The sequence below is a fragment of the Oncorhynchus mykiss genome, chromosome 15 (assembly GCF_057628025.1).
Source record: "Oncorhynchus mykiss isolate SJ-2025 chromosome 15, ASM5762802v1, whole genome shotgun sequence".
In the NCBI taxonomy this organism is placed as follows: domain Eukaryota; kingdom Metazoa; phylum Chordata; class Actinopteri; order Salmoniformes; family Salmonidae; genus Oncorhynchus; species Oncorhynchus mykiss.
Genome location: NC_143036.1, coordinates 34,145,511 through 34,163,256, shown reverse-complemented (window position 1 = coordinate 34,163,256; position 17,746 = coordinate 34,145,511). Strand labels below are relative to the sequence as shown.

The window sequence follows — 17,746 nt, the reverse complement described above, 5'->3', positions numbered from 1 at the left end:
CAATAAATAATGTACTGGCACTGACCTGTATAGTGCATTCGGTAAGTATTCAGACCCCTTGACTCTTTCCACATTTTTTTACGTTACAGCCTTCTTCTAAAATGGATTTAATTGTTATTTTCCTCATCAATTTTTTTAGAAATATTTGCAAATGTATTAAACCTACAAGACTGATATTAAAAGGTCTAAATATAAGTATTCAGCTATTTTTAGGTCTCTAAAGATTTGATCAGGTTCTAAGACCGGGCTCATGCTGGGCCACGCAAGGACATTCAGAGACTTGTCCCAAAGCCACTCCTGCTTTGTCTTGGCTGTGTGCTTAGGGTTGTTGTCCTGTTGGAAGGAAAACCTTTGCCCCAGTCTGAGGTCCTGAGTGCTCTGGAGCAGATTTTCATCAAGATCGCTCTGTACTTTGCTCCATTCATCTTTCTCTTGATGCTGACTAATCTCCCAGTCCCTGCCGCTGAAAAACATGATGCTGCCACCAACATGCTTCGTTGTAGGAATGGTGCCAGGTTTCTTCCAGACGTGACGCTTTGCATTCAGGCCAAAGAATTCCATCTTGGTTTCATCAGACCAGAGAATCTTGTGCCTTTTGACAAACTCCAAGCGGGCTGTCATGTGTCGTTTGCTGAGGAGTAAAAGCTTGCTTGGTGGAGTGCTGCAGAGATGGTTGTCCTTCCGGAAGGTTCTCCCATCTCCACAGAGGAACTCTGGAGCTTTGTCGGAGTGACCATCAGGTTCTTGGTCACCTCCCTGACCAAGGCCCTTCTCCCCTTATTGCTCAGTTTGGCCGGGCGGCCAGCTTTAGGAAGAGTAATGGTGGTTCCAAATTTCTTCATTTTAAGAATCATGGAGGCCACTGTGTTTTTTGGACCTTCAATTCTGCAGGAATGTTTTGGTACTCTTCCCCAGATCTGATCTTCCCCCGATACAATCCTGTCTCTGAGCTCTACGGACAATTCCTTCGACCTCATGGCTTGGATTTTGCTCTGACATGCACTGTCAACTATTGGACTTTATATATATTTGAAATCAATTGAATTTGCCACAAGTGGACTCCAATCAAGTTGTAGAAACATCTCAATGATAATCCATGGAAACAGGATACATCTGAGCTAAATTTTGAGTATAAAACAAAGGGTCTGAATACTTATGTAAATAAGGTGTTTTTTGTATTATTATTTTTATAAAGTTGCTAGCATTTCTAAAAACTTGTTTTCACTTTGTCATTATGGGGTATTGTGTGTAGGTTGATGTGGAAAATGTTTGATTTAATCAATTTTAGAAAAAGGCTGTAACATAACAAAATGTGGAAAAAGTCAAAGTGTCCAAAAACTTTCCGAATGCACTGCATATACTTGCATTATCATGTTTCCTTAACTCTTAGTTGTTGTATGTGTTTTTTTATAATTGATTTTGAATTTGATATGTTATTATTGTTATTATTATTATCACTACATTGTTGGGAAAGAGCGCTCGTGTTAAGAATTTCACTGTACTTTTGTACACCTGTTTTATCCTGTGCATGTGAGGAAGAAATGTTGAAACATTAAACTTGAAATACACGCACTCGTGACTAAGTCACTTTGGATAAAAGAGTATTTTGAATAGAATATTTGAAACAGTCCAAATAACTGTGACTAAACTAGTACACTGCATTACAAGGATATGGTTGACCAACTGCCACACAACCGTTGATATTGTGACACATGAATTTTTATACGGTTAATGCATGCAAAGCTGTAAGAAGATTTCAGCCTTCCTTCCAAGGGAGAGAGAGAAAAATAGAATAGAACGATGAGATGAGGGATAGCGAAATGGAACTCAAATCCCCCTGAGTATAATATGGGGATCTGGCTAACATAAGATCCTTGAGGTAATGCAATTTAAGTTGGAAGGAAAAAACGTCAGGGTAATCTCATCAGCCTGTCGGAGGGAGGGATGTCAGACGTAGCCTGTGGCGAGCCTCCAGCAGTGGCATCTCCTGTCCTTCTCCTCCTCCGCCGGCCTTCTCTCTTTCCCACTCTCCTTTTCTCCAGGCTAAATGCTAACTACATCACCATTCCTGTACCACCAAATCCCCCCCAACCACACAAAGCACACAGAGTGAGAAAACCAGACAGACAGACATGGAGGATATGTGCCTAAACAGCTGAAACATGTACTGTGTGTCACAAATGGCAACCTATTTCCTTTATACCGCAATACTTTTATCCAGGACCCATTGGGTTCGGGTCTAAAGTACTGCACTATATAGGTAATGTGGTGCCATTTGGGACAAACTCATAGGCAAGCTTTCAGGGACAAGTCTGGGTCTGGAAGTACTATATGTCTTATGTGCCGTCAGCAAGAATGGGTGAGGGTTGGTTTTAATAATTCATTATGAATTAGGGAGCCTGATGTAACCTTACCATATTTCCTTGACTTTGCTCTTTAAAAGGCCTGTCCATATGGAGATAGGCTCAGGACATCATTGGTCCTTAAGTCCTGAGGGCATTGAGGCAGGGACTATGTGGGGATCCCTAGGGTGGGCTGGAGTGGGGGGGTAAGGCTACCCAGATGGAGGAGGGGTGACCCTTTCAGTGAGGGGAACAGAAAGCTTTGGGGCTGGGCCAGTACTGAGGTCACTATCCTTTTGAGCAGTGTATCTCAGCACAGAGACCCAGTCACAGAGGGAGAGTGAGGATTTACTGTACATCATAGGAATAGGGGAATTTCTCTTTCATTACATAAAGGGATGATAGTCAATTAAAATATATAAAAAAAATGGTTGCATACAGATGTTTTAAATAGATTATCGCACGTGCAGCAAAATCTTTGTGTTTCAAATAAAATAAAATGTTATTTGTCACATGCGCCAAATACAACCATAGAGGGAAATGCTTACTACAAGCCCTTAATTAACCAACAATGCAGTTTTAATAAAATACTTTAAAAAAGTAAGAGATAAGAATAATAACTGTGCTGTTAATACCTAACAATACATAACAAACAATACACACAAATACAAAAAATACAAATAAATGTATGAGGAAACATCAGGAAGAGCAATGTCAGAGTCCGGAATATAAAGATATATAGTGCCTTCGGAAAGTATTCAGACCCCTTGACTTTTTGTTATGCTACAGCTTTATTCTAAAATGTATGAACTTGTTTTTTTCTCCTCCTAAATCTACACACAATACCCCATAATAACAAAGCAAAAACAGGTTTTAGAAATATTTGCTGATTTATAAAAATAAAAAAAATAGATGTAAATATCACATTTACATAACTTTTCAGACCCTTTACTTTCGTTTTGTTGAAGCCCCTTTGGCAGGGATTACAGCATTGAGTTGTCGTGGGTATGATGTGGAAATCAGCATTTTTCCTACCACTTTTACAAGGGGGAGATCAAACTCTTACAAATAATTATAGGCCAATCTCAAAGCTGTCACCCCTGGTGAAAATACTTGTGAGTATTTGAAAATACTTGTGAGTGAACAGCTAAAATAGTTTTTATTTACTAACTCTATTTTATCAATGTACCAATCGGGCTTCAGGAAGAAGCATAGCACAATTACAGCAGCCATGAAGGTGTTATAAGATATCACTGAAGCCCTTGACAAAAAACAGCACTGTATCTCTCTAAGGCTTTTGACACAGTTGATCATGCTATACTAAGGCAGAGATTGAGTGTTGGTCTTTCAGAGCATGCAGTTGCATGGTTTGCTAACTATCTGTCTGATAGAACTCAGTGCACTCAATTTGATGGGCTTATGTCTGTTAAATTGTCTGTCTTTAATGATTTGCCCCAAGGCTCTGTACTTGGTCCTCTCTTATTCACTATTTATATCAATGATTTAGACAAAAAATGTCCAAAATGTGCAACTTAATTTTTATGCTGATGATTCTGTTATTTACTGTTGTGCCTCGTCTCTTACAAAAGCTTTCCAGAACTTGGAAACTGCTTTTTATACTGTTCAACATACCTTGTGTCAATTGAAGCTTATCCTCAATACTGACAAAACTAAACTAATGGTGTTTTCTAAAGCAAGAAATAGACCTCTGAACCTTTCACCTATTACTACCTGTCAGGGCAAAGAGATTGAGGTTGTAACCTCATATAAATATATTTGAATTTTAATTGATGACGGCCTCTCTTTTAAATTGCATATTCAACAAAATTTGTATTTTATTTTAGGTATAAGGCCAGTTTTTTTTAAGCCAGAAGGAGGCTAGTATCAGCTACATTTATGCCTTTACTAGACTATGGGGATATTTTATATATGAATGCTTCCGCTCAGTGTTTGAAATCAATTGACACCCTTTACCATGGCACATTGAGATTTATTTTAAACTTCAAAACCCTTACATACCACTGCACTTTGTATACCAAGGTTGGCTGGCCTTCTCTAGTCACTCGTAGGCTCAGGCACTGGTATACTTTTATTTACAAAGCCATTTTGGGTTTGCTACCTTTTTATTTGGGGATTTTTATTGTTCAGAAATGTGGTGGGTACTCTCTTCATTCGCTGGGCTTTATCCTGCTAACTGTTCCAAATGTTCAAACTGAATTTGGTAAAAGGGCTTTTTATGTACTCTGCGCCATCGTCTTGGAACGCCTTACAAAATGCTTTTAAACTGGAAGAACTTGTCCTGATTGGTATTTTTAAATCACTGATGAATGATCTTGAGACTGATTCCCTGACCTGTCAATGTTTTTAATTTGCTGTTTTTGATTTTGTTATACTCTTGTGTATTCTATGGTTTCTAATAGATAGTTTTTCATGTTGTTTGTCCGTAATTTTTGTAAAGACTCGGTGCTGCCTATCTTGGCCAGAACGCTCTTGATAAAGACATTTTAAATCTCAATGAGCCCTTCATGGTTAAATAAGGGTTAAATATATAAATAAATAAAAATGATGCAACATGCTTGGCACACCTGTATTTGGGGAGTTTATCCAATTATTCTCTGCAGATCCTCTCAAGTTCTGTCAGGTTGCATGGGGAGCGTTGCTGCAGAGCTATTTTCGGGTGTCTCCAAAGATGTTAGATTGGGTTCAAGTCCGGGCACTGGCTGGGCTACCCAAGGACATTCAGATACATGTCCTGAATTCACTCCTGCGTTGTCTTGGCTGTGTGCTTAGGGTCGTTGTCCTTTGCCCCAGTCTGTCCTGAGTGCTCTAGAGCAGGTTTTCATCAAGGATATCTCTATAATTTTCTCCATTCATCTTTCCCTCGATCCTGACTAGTCTCCCAGTTCCTGCAGCTAGAAAACATCCACACAGCATGATGCTGCCACCGCCATGCTTCACCGTAGGGATGGTGCCAGGTATCCTCCATTCAGGCCAAAGAGTTCAACCTTGGTTTCATCAGACCAGAGAACTTTGTTTCTCATTGTCTGAAAGTCTTTAGGTGCCCATCGGGATCTTGGTCACCTCCCTGACCAAGGCCCTTCTTCCCCGATTGCTCAGTTTGGACAGGCAGCCAGCTCTAGGAAGAGTCTTGGTGGATCAAAAATTCTTCCATTTTAGAATGATGGAGGCCACTGGGTTCTTCGTGACCTCCAATGCTGAAGAAATGTTTTGGTACCTTTCCCCAGATCTATGCCTCGACACAATCCTGTCTCTGAGTTCTTTGACATTTCCTTCAACCTCATGGTTTGGCTTTTGCTCTGACATGCACTGTCAACTGTGGGATCTTATATAGACAGGTGTGTGCCTTTCCAAATCATGTCCAATCAATTGAATTTACTACAGTTGGACTCCAAGTTGTAGAAACATCTCAAGGATGATCAATGATAACAGGATGCACCTGAGCTCAATTTCGAGTCTCATTTTCTGTCATATACTTTTAATAAATGTGCAAAAATGTCTAAAACCTGTTTTCGCTTTGTCATTTTGGGGTATTGTTTGTAGATTGCTGCGGATTTTTTTGTATTTAATCCATTTTAGAATAAGGCTGTAAGGTAACAAAATGTGGAAATGCCAAGGGATCGGAAATCTTTCTGAATGCACTGTATGTGATGGTGTATTATAGAAATGATGAACAGTATATGAATAGAACAGGTGTGTACAACAATAGTTATATAGGATGAGCCTTGACTTGAATACAGTATATACATATGAAGTTGGTAAAAGAGTATGTAAACACTTTTAACGTGACCTGTGGTCAATGACTATGTACATAGGGCAGCAGTCTCTAAGGTGCATGATTGAGTACCTGTTTGGTAGCCGGCTAATAATAGTGACTAAAATTCAGGGCAGAGTTAGTTAAAAAAATGTAAATGTTAACCAGTCCTGTCAGACATGTTAATACACAGGTGAGAAAATATACAGCAAATCTGTTTAAATCAGTCTCCTCTGTTGTCAAAAAGTTCGATGACTGACCTAAATAAGAAGCCCTGGCTGTATTGTAATGTGACTGTGCTTGGCTTGCTAACTCCAGGCTTTTTGGGAAAGGTGACACGTCCATAAGTCAACATATCAGGTCCGATGCCTTGTGGACATGGGAGGCAGAAGGAAAAGTGGCTGTGCAGCATATTAGAGAGGCAGATGAAGCCAGATTGTGATATATTGATCATAGATGGGCATCTCTTCCTTCTCTCCAACAGTACCTGCAGGTTTGTCAACATGCAGTGCAGGACAAAGGGGGTTTGATGCAGGACTGATGCATGTCTACACTGATCAGATCTGACATTAACATGTGTGATTGGGCATGTCCAGACATGTAGAACTATACCGCACAGAAATGCACAGAACAATAGAACAGAGCTCACCCCCCCCCCCTCTTTCTCTCTCTCATCAGGAAGACACTGAGGTCTTATTGTCTTTCTCATTTATTCAAAGCTGAAAGCCAGCAGTCTGGTGCCATCGTTAATAATGCTACCTGTCCCAGACCTGCTGTTTTCAACTCTCTAGAGGCAGCAGGAGTGGTAGAGATACTCTGAATGATCGGCTATGAAAAGCCAACTGACATTTACTCCTGAGGTGCTGACCTGTTGCACCCTCTACAACCACTGTGATTATTATTATTTGACCCTGCTGGTCATTTATGAACATTTGAACATCTTGGCCATGTTCTGTTATAATCTCTACCCGGCACAGCCAGAAGAGGACTGGCCACCCCACATAGCCTGGTTCCTCTCTAGGTTTCTTCCTGGGCTCTGGCCTTTCAAGGGAGTTTTCCTAGCCACCGTGCTTCTACACCTGCATTGCTTGCTGTTTGGGGTTTTAGGCTGGGTTTATGTACAGCACTTTGTGACATCAGCTGATGTAAGAAAGGCTTCATAAATAAATGTAATTGATTGAATGATTAATAATCACTATGCACTTCCTGCTCTGTTCTGATTAGCTGCAATGATCTCCGTCAGGATATCACTTGTCGTCGACAAACTGATGTTTCACTGTCTGCCTCAGTATTCTCCTATCAGCTGACAGCCTATTGTTTAGCAGGGACAGACAGCTGGCATGGTGATACTCCCACGCTCAATTCACTGTTGAGGTCATTTGGGATGCACTCTATTTTCCATGGGCCCTGGTCAAAAGGAGTGCACTAATAGGGAATAGGGTGCCATTTTAACTCATTTCAAACCTGTGCTATTTTCCCCTTCTTCTGTTGTCCTGCACACTGCTGCACAATGGAAACGCTTAAGGATCCGTCCCTTTTTTTTTACGTTTTCACCGAAAATGACGTACCCAAATCTAACTGCTAGTAGCTCAGGCCCTGAATCAAGGATATGCATTTTATTGGTACCATGTCAAAGGACATACTTTGAAGTTTGTGGAAATGTGAATGGAATGTAGGAGAATATAACACAATATCTCTGGTAAATACAAAGAAAAAAAAGCAAGCATTCTTTTTTTTTGTACCAGCATCTTTGAAATACAAGAGAAAGGCCATAATGTGTTATTACAGCACAGGTGCAATTTAGATTTTGGCCACTGGATGGTATCAGTGTATGTATGTACAACATTTTAGACTGATCCAATGAACCATTGCATTTCTGTTCAAAATGTTTTATCAAGACTGCCCAAATGTGCCTAATTTGTTTTATTAATAACTTTTCATGTTCAAAGTTGTGCACTCTCCTCAAACAATAGCATGCTATTCTTTCACTGTAATAGCTACTTTAAATTGGACAATCCAGTTAGATTAACAAGAATTTAAGCGTTCTGCCTATATCAGATATGTTTATGTCCTGGGAAATGTTCTTGTTACTTAAATCCTCATGCTAATTGCTTTAGCCTACGTTAGGTCAACCGTCCCATGGACGGGACACTGATCCTGAAGAATGTTTTACAGAATGTGACTGGCAGAACAGGTGTTGTATGTGGTGGATGAGGGCTGCAGCAGATACCTCAGATAGGGGGGACTGAGGCCTAAGAGGGTTTTATAAATAAGCATCAACCAGTGAGTCTTGTGATGGGTATACAGAGATGACTAGTTTACAGAGGAGTAGAGAGTGCAGTGATGTGTCCTACAAGGAGCATTTGTGGCATATCTGTTGGCCGAATGGTAAAGAACATCTAGCCGCTCGAGAGCACACTTATCTGCCGATCTATAAATGATGTTTCTGTAATCTAGCATGGGTACGATGGTCATCTGAATCAGAGTAAGTTTGGCAGCTGGGGTGAAAGAGGAGCGATTACGGTAAAGCAGTGGTTCCAAAACTTTTTATAGTCCCACACCCCTTCAAACATTCAACCTCCAGCGGCGTACCCCCTCTAGCACCAGGGTCACTGCACTCTCAAATGTTGTGTTGTACATTAATTAATTAAACATAAGAATGACTGTGAGTTTTTGTCACAACCTGGCTCGTGGGAAGTGGCAAAGAGCTCTTATAGGACCAGGGCACAAATAATAATATAATAATAAACAATAATTTTGCTCTTTACTTATTAACCATCTGAATAACTCACCACAGGTTAATGAGAAGGGTGTGCTTGAAAGGAATCACATAACTCTGCAATGTTGGGTTGTATTGGAGAGAGTCTCAGTCTTAAATAATTTTCCACACACAGTCTGTGCCTGTATTTAGTTTTCATGGTAGTGAGGGCCAAAAATCCACTCTCACATCGGTACGTGGTTGTTAAGGGCATCAGTGTCTTAACAGTGCGATTTGCAGGATACTCTGAGCGCAGCCCAATCCAGAAATCTGTCAGTGGCTTCTGATTAAAATACATTTTCACAGAACCGCTTGTTGCAATTTAATGGGGCTCTCTTGTTCAGATATCGGTAAGTGGACTTGAGGCAGGGTATGAAAGGGATAATGAATCCAGTTGTTTGTGTCATCCATTTCGGGAAAGTACCTTTGTTATTGCGCACCCAACTCACATAGGGGCTTCGCTATATCACATTTGACATTGTCCGTAAGCTTCAGTTCATTTGCACACAAAAAATCATAGAATGATGGAAACACCTGTGATCCAACTTCTTAATCATTGCCTCAATTTTGTCCCGCACATTGAGTATAGTTGTGGAGAGTCCCTGTAATCCTAGATTCAGATCATTCAGGCGAGAAAAAAATTCACCGAGATAGGCCAGTCGTGTGAGAAATGCAAGCGGTCAGACAAGTGAAAATTATGGTCAGTAGAGAACATTTTAATCTCGTTTCTCAATTAAAAAAAAAACTGTCAATACTTTGCCCCTTGATAACTAGCGCACTTCTGTATGTTGTAAAAGCGTTACATGGTCACTGCCCATATCATTGATTAGTGCAGAAAATACACGAAAGTTCAGGGGCCTTGCTTTAACAAAGTTAACCCTTTTCACTTGTAGTGTCCAAAATGTTTTTCAAGCTGCCAGGCTTTCCCTTGATAGCAAGAGCCTCTCGGTGGATGCTGCAGTGTACCCAAGTGGCGTCGGAAGCAATTGCTTCCACACGCGTTACCACTCCACTATGTCTCTCTGTCACAGCTTTTGTGCCATCAGTACAGGTACCAACATGTGCAGCAGCTATTAGAGAATTGGGTTAATGTGATTGGATGTTAATTTTTTGACTAGTCTACCTGTATTTTACATTGTGTTGTTATTTTGCTGAACACTAGATGGTTTAATTTTATTTTTGGCAGTGAAACGAGGCTACTCGGGTGAGAAAAAAAAACTCATCCAAATGTATATCCCCGTTGCAAAATATAAACGGACTGTTTGAAATTGTTTTATTTTTATTTTTAAGAATAACTAAAATACATTTTTTTTGGGGGGGGGGTACCCCTGACAGCATTGCAGGTACCCCAATTTGAGAATACCTGCGATAGAGGAAACCAAGTATAGATTTAACTTTATCCTGCAGCTTTGATATGTGCTGAGAAAAGGACAGTGCAAAATCGAGCCGTACTCCCAAGTACGTATATGAGGTGAACTACCTCTAAACCCTCAAAGGTAGTAATCATACCTGTGTGGAGAGGGGCAGTCTTCTTACCAAACCACATTACATTTGTTTTGGAGGTGTTCAGAACAAGGTTAGAGAAAGCTTGTTGGACACTAACAAAGCTTTGCTGTAGAGCATTTTAAACAAAATCTGGGGAGGGGCCAGCTGAGTATAAGACTGTATCATCTGCATATAAATGGATGAGAAAGCTTTCTACTGCCTGAGATATGTTTTTGATGTAAATTGAGAAGAGAGTTGGGCCTAGGATCAAGCCTTGGGGTACTCCCTTTGTGACAGGCAGTGGCTGAGATAGCAGATTTTCTGATTTTATATACTGCACTCTTTGAGAGAGGTAGTTAGCAAACCAGGCCAATGACACCTCAGAGACACCAATACTCCTTAGCCGGCCCACAAGAAAGGAATGGTCTACTGTATCAAAAGCTTTGGACAAGTCAATAGAAATTGCAGCATAACATTGCTTAGAATCATGGGCAATGGTGACATCATTGAGGACCTTTAAGGTAGCAGTGACACATCCATAACCTAAGCAGAAACCAGATTGCATACCCGAGAGAATACTATAGACATCAAGAAATCCAGTCAGTTGATTATTGACAAGTTTTTCCAACACTTGATAAACTTGGCAAAATAGAACTGTTAAGATCAGCTTGATCTCCTCCTTTAAGAGGTTAAATAATGGACGAACCATGGCTGCTGTCCAAGCAATGGGAACCTCCCCAGAGAGGAGAAACCGGTTAAAAAGGTTAGTTGATAGAACAATAAGAAGCAAACCTCTCTATCAATAAAAGCAAGTTTTCAGTTTTCCCCTCCCCGCTCACAGTTCAAGCAACATTCTTGCTTGAGTTACCCAGAAAGGATTTTCTATTGAGATAAAAAAAGAAGTCTCTGTTGGGTCTTTAACTGACTTGCCTAGTTAAATAAAGGTTAAATAAAATAAAAATAAATGAAATAATTATCGCCTGGTGATGACAAAACTACATCCCACCAAAAAAGAGTGAAATTTCAGGTGTTTTTTTACAAACAGCTCTTACACTAAAAAGGGCATTATCATAATTTTCACAATTTGTTTGGAGGATATATTGACTTTGTCTCGGGCCTAACATACAACCATGCCAATATATCCTCAAAACACCGGCTTTGAGGGCATTATCACTTAAATATACAATACAGGTAAATCAAGTGTTTGACTTCACTGGGCAAGGAATGGGAAAATACACATTCCAGTTATCTAGTCTTTCCAAGCAAATGATTTGTGATCACATGGAATTACATGTTATTGTATGTGAAGTTAATGTGATAACATGTGACAACATGTAAAAACAACATGTGATAACATGAAATTACACATGTGAAAACATGATAGCATGTGACATAAATGAGACAGGGGAATGCAACATTTCAACAAAGTTTTTCACATGTGAAAAAGTTATTCCACATGTGAGAGATAGATATCCAAGTTTAGATTTCCATTTGTACCGCAAATTAAATTTTCACCTGTGAAAGTTTGACATGTGAAACTACAAATTTCAAGTCAAAAGTGTAAGAATACTGGTGAAATCAGTTATTGACATATACATGGTGGTGTAGCGGGAAGAGCAAAATGCCATAAATCAAATCAAACTTTATTTGTCACATGCGCCGAAAACAACAAGTGTAGACAATACCGTGAAATGCTTACAAGCCCTTACCCAACAATGCAGTTCAAGAAAGAGTTTTTTATTTACCAAATAAACTAAAGTCAAAATAATAGAAAGTAACACAATAAAATAACAATAACGAGGCTATATACAGGGGGTACCGAGTCAATGTGCGGGGGTACAGGTTAGTTGAGGTAATTTGTACATGTAGGTAGGGGTAAAGTGGCTATGCATAGATAATAAACAGTGAGTAGCAGCAGTGCAATAACAAATGGAGGGGTGATCAATGTAAACAGTCCGGGTGAACAGTTGATTAATTGTTCAGCAGTCTTATGGCTTGTGGGTAGAAGCTGATAAGGAGCCTTTTGGTCCTAGACTTGGCGCTCTTGTACCGCTTGCCATGTGGTAGCAGAGAGAACAGTTTATGACTTGGGTGACTGGAGTCTTTGACAATGTTTTGGGCTTTCCTCTGACACCGCCTTATATATAGGTCCTGGATGGCAGGAAGCTTGGCCCTAGTGATGTACTGGGCCGTACGCACTATCCTCCATAGCGCCTTACGGTCAGATGCCGAGAAGTTACCATACCAGGCGGTGGTGCAACCATGCTCTCGAAGGTGCAGCTGTAGAACTTTTTGAGGATCTGTGGACGCATGCCAAATCTTTTCAGTCTCCTGAGGGGAAAAGGTGTTGGCATGCCCTCTTCACAACTGTCTTGGTGTTTTTGGACCATGACAGTTTGATGTGGATGTGGACACCAAGGAACTTGAAACTCTCGACCTGCTCCACTACAGCCCAGTTGATGTTAATGGGGCTGTTTCAGCCCACCTTTTCCTGTAGTCCACAATCAGCTAATTTTTCTTGTTCACAATGAGGGAGAGATTGTTGTCCTGGCACCAACCTGCCAGGTCTCTGGCTTCCCTCCTATAGGCTGTATCATCATTGTCGGTAATCAGGCCTGTTGTGTCGTCAGCAAACTTAAAGATGGTGTTGGAGTCGTGTTTGGCCACACATTCATGGGGGAACAGATAGTACAGGAGGAGACTAAGCACGCAGCCTTGAGGGGCCCCAGTATTGAGGATCAGCGTGGCAGACGTGTTGTTGCCTACCCTTACCACCTGGGGGAGGCCCATCAAGAAATCCAGGATCCAGTTACAGAAGGAGGTGTTTAATCCCAGGGTCCTTAGCTTAGTGATCAGCTTTGTGGGCACTTTTGAGTTGAGCTGAGCTGAGCTGTAGTCAATGAACAGCATTCTCACATAGGTGTTCCTTTTGTTCAGGTGGGAAAGGGCAGTGTGGAGTGTGATTGAGATTGTGTCACCTTTGGATCTGTTGGGGCGGTATACAAATTGGAGTAGGTCTATGGCAACCGGGATGATGTTGTTGATGTGAGCCATGACCAGCCTTTCAATACACTTTATGGCTACCAATGTGAGTGCTATAGAGCGGTAATCATTTAGGAAGGTTTCCTTCGCTTCCTTGGGCACAGAGACTATTGTGGTCTGCATGAAACATGTAGGTATTATAGACTCGGTCAGGGAGAGGTTGAAAATGTCAGTGAAGACACTTGCCAGTTGGTTAGCACATGCTTTAAGTGCACATCCTGGTAATTTGTCTTGCCCCACGGCTTTGTGAATGTTGACCTGGTAAAAGGTCTTGCTCACATCGGCTACCAAGAGAGTTCTCACACAGTCGTCCAGAACAGCTGGTGATCTCATGCATGCTTCAGTGTTGTTTGCCTCGAAGAGAGCATAAAGGGCATTTAGCATGTCTGGTAGGCTCGCATCACTGGGCAGCTCACTGCTAGGTTTCCCTTTGTAGTCCGTAATGGTTTTCATGCCCTGCCACATCCAACGAGCGACAATCTTAATCCTGTATTGACACTTTGCCTGTTTGATGGTTTGTCTGAGGGCATAGCGGGATTTATAATAAGCATCTGGATTAGTGTCCCGCTCCTTGAAAGCAGGAGTTCTAGCCTTTAGCTCAATGCGGATGTTGACTGTAATCCATGGCTTCTGGTTGGGATATGTACGTACAGTCACTGTGAGGACAATGTCATAGATGCAGTTATTGATGAAGCCGATGACTGAGGTGGTATACTCCTCAATGACATTGGATGATTCCCGGAACATATTCCAGTCTGTGCTAGTAAAACAGTCCTGTAGCATAACATCCATGTCATCTGACCCCTTCCATATTGAGCAAGTCACTGGTACTTCCTGCTTTAGTTTTTGCTTGTAAGCAGGAATCAGAAGGATAGAATTATGGTCAGATTTGCCAAATGGAGGGCAAGGGAGAGCTGTATATGCATCTCTGTGTGTGGAGTAAAGGTGATCTAGAGTGTTTTTCCTCTAGTTGCACATGTGACATGCTGGTAGAAACTAGGTATAACAGATATAAGTTTGCCTGCATTAAAGTTCCCTCCCACCAAGAGCGCCGCTTCTGGATGAGCATTTTCTTGTTTGCTTATGGCGATATACAGCTCGTTGAGTGCGGTCTTCATGCCAGCATCGGTTTGTGGTGGTAAATAGACGACTACGAGTAATATAGATGAGAACTCTCTTGGTAGATTGTGTGGTCTACAGCTTATCATAAGGTACTCTACCTCAGGCGAGCAATACCTCGAGACTTCTTTAATATTAGACATCGTACACCAACTGTTATTGACAAATAGACTCACACCCCCGTCCCTTGTCTTACCAGACGTAGCTTGTCTGTCCTGCCGATGCATGGGAAATCCTGCCAGCTCTATATTGTTTATGTCGTCGTTCAGCCAGGTAAAACATAAGATATTACCGTTTTTAACTTCTTTGGGGTACCCCCCCTTCTTCTCAATTTCCGCCTAAAGACATACCCTAATCTAACTGCCTGTAGCTCAGGCACAGTGGCAAGATATGCATATTATTGGTATCATTTGAAAGGAAACACTCTCTGAACTTTGTGGAAATGTGAATTGAATGTAGGCGAATAAAACACAATAGATCTGGTAGAAGAAAATACAAGGAAATAAACATACCTTTTCTGTTTTTAATTGTTGCTGCATCATCTTTCAAATGACCAATAACAGCCAAACATACAGATAGGATGCTGGGGATGATTTGAATGAAGAACATAAGATGGCAACAATGGCTGAGCAAAGTTTTGAACAGATAACTTCAAAAATGAGCAAGCTACATGACATTGAGCATGAAGTCACCCAGGTGTCCCACACAAATGTACCCAAATGTACCCAAGTTGCCGAATTGGTACAGTGATACATCTCGGAGGAAATAACTATATACAAAATACATTAATGCTATTCTAACACCTCCCCCCCCCAAAAAAAATAATATATAAAAACATATATATATAAAAAATACAGATAATAATAATAATAATAATAATAATAGAACAAACAATTAACAAGGGTAACTGTTTACATATTTTCTATTTACAATATTGTGAAGATCCTCAGTCCTCTACACAATATTGTGCTACTGGTGCTTTGGCCCATAGCAGTCTCTTTCTGCTGTAAAGCAAAGGCTTACTGAACAGGTGGTGCAGGTGATGGGGCATTTCCTGTGACAAAGGGCACAACGATGTCTCCCTACAGTGCCCTTTTTGCCCTGAGGCACATTCATGCATGCAGAGATGAATCTGGGCAGGTGAACACCACTGGTTGGAGCAGAAGGGACAGAAGGTGCTGCAGTGGACTTGCTGTAGCTAGCAAGCTCCTGAATGAGCAGCTCCCTGAAGGCTAGCTGTGAGATGGGGGCTGTCCATAGCTCTTGGCCAGTTCCTTCTGGAGGATGAAGGAATTCACCACAACAATGTCAATGAAATGATAGAAACATGTCTGGAGAACATTGTAGTATCCTATCAGCGCATCTGACAGGTCCACACCTCCCATGCTCTTGTTGTAGTCCTTCACAGCAGCTGGAATGGGGACATTTTTTGTGGTCCATGCCCCGGCACCGTCCTTCATACGCCTGACGACGTGATCACTGAAGGACTTGTGGATACTGGAGCACATGACAACCTGTCTGGTATCCATCCACTTCACAAAGAGCAGGCCATCTTCATGGATCCATCGCATGGTACCCCGCTCAACCCGCTTAGGCATGTCCTTCACCTTTGTCTTTGGAAAGCCCACTCTGTTGGTCCGAATGCTGCCACAAGCCCACACATCCCGCTTCCTCAGCTCTGTAAACAGGGTAGGGCTTATGTAGAAGTTGTCCACAAACAGTTTGTAGCCCTTCCCTAGCAGTTGAGAATCCAATAACTCCATAGCGGAATCATAACTCAGTCCATTACCGGTAGCAAAACTGTTTTGCCCCTCATAAACAAAACATTTGCAAGTGTAGGCACACACAGAATCAGCCAAAACAAACCGTTTGTAAACCCATTTGGTTGGTTTGTTACGCATGTCTTGTTTGAGGCTGATTCTGGCCTTTGAGGCTACCATCCTCTCATGGATGGACAGGGCTGAAGATAGGTCTTGCAGGCCTCAACGATGTTGGGGTAGAGAGGTTTGATTTTGCACCACCTATCAAACCTTGGTGTGCCTCTCTTCTTGTCATTCTCCTTCATCAATTTCTGGGTCACTGATGTGAAGCGCCCGTGAGATAGTCAGAAACCTTTTACAAGACATGACAGTCATGGGGAAAGGCAGTTGATAGAGAGCTGACGTTTTCCAGTAGTCCCTTAGAGTTTTCAACTTCACCAGCCCCATGTAAATGACCATTGAAAAGTAGCAGAAAAGGTCTGACATGGAAATGGTCTTCCATGCCTCTTTCTTTCCTGCCTGCTTCTTAGCCCCGTACTTTTTGGTGTTCAACACCAGGGAATCAACAACTGACAAGGTAAAAAACAGTTAAAAAAGTTGAAGGGGGCTGTACTTTGCAGTCATGTCTAGTTGAGGTCCTGGCTGCCTTTGGGGTCTAAAAACTGGTGGATTTGGTTCCACATCATCTTCTAACACAGAGTGCCAATGACCCTCTGACCTTCTGTCTCCAGGTTTCTCTCTTCCCCACCTCCGCTTCTTTGTCACTGACTTCACATCTCTAGATGGCCGGGTAGGTGTGGAGCCGGAGACAGCGGGGGTCCGGCTGGATGAACCAGCTTCAGAGGGAGATGGACACCTAGACATTGGCGGCTCATAATCATAATCACTGCCACTGTGAAAGATTTAAAAAATCAGTAACATTACTTTCACGTATGAGCCCTGTATCAACAGGTAAAATAAACATATATACATATATATATATATATATATATATATATATATATATATATATATATATATACAGTGCCTTGCGAAAGTATTCGGCCCCCTGGAACTTTGCGACCTTTTGCCACATTTCAGGCTTCAAACATAAAGATATAAAACTGTATTTTTTTGTGAAGAATCAACAACAAGTGGGACACAATCATGAAGTGGAACGACATTTATTGGATATTTCAAACTTTTTTAACAAATCAAAAACTGAAAAATTGGGCGTGCAAAATTATTCAGCCCCTTTACTTTCAGTGCAGCAAACTCTCTCCAGAAGTTCAGTGAGGATCTCTGAATGATCCAATGTTGACCTAAATGACTAATGATGATAAATACAATCCACCTGTGTGTAATCAAGTCTCCGTATAAATGCACCTGCACTGTGATAGTCTCAGAGGTCCGTTAAAAGCGCAGAGAGCATTATGAAGAACAAGGAACACACCAGGCAGGTCCGAGATACTGTTGTGAAGAAGTTTAA

At 41.3% G+C, this 17,746-nt stretch overlaps 1 pseudogene; it reads right to left on the bottom strand.

The window, feature by feature from the left end:
* Positions 1 to 16,281, bottom strand: part of LOC149977443 (uncharacterized) — a 30,388-nt pseudogene extending 14,107 nt beyond the window's left edge.
* Between the last annotated feature and the right edge of the window lie 1,465 nt (positions 16,282 to 17,746).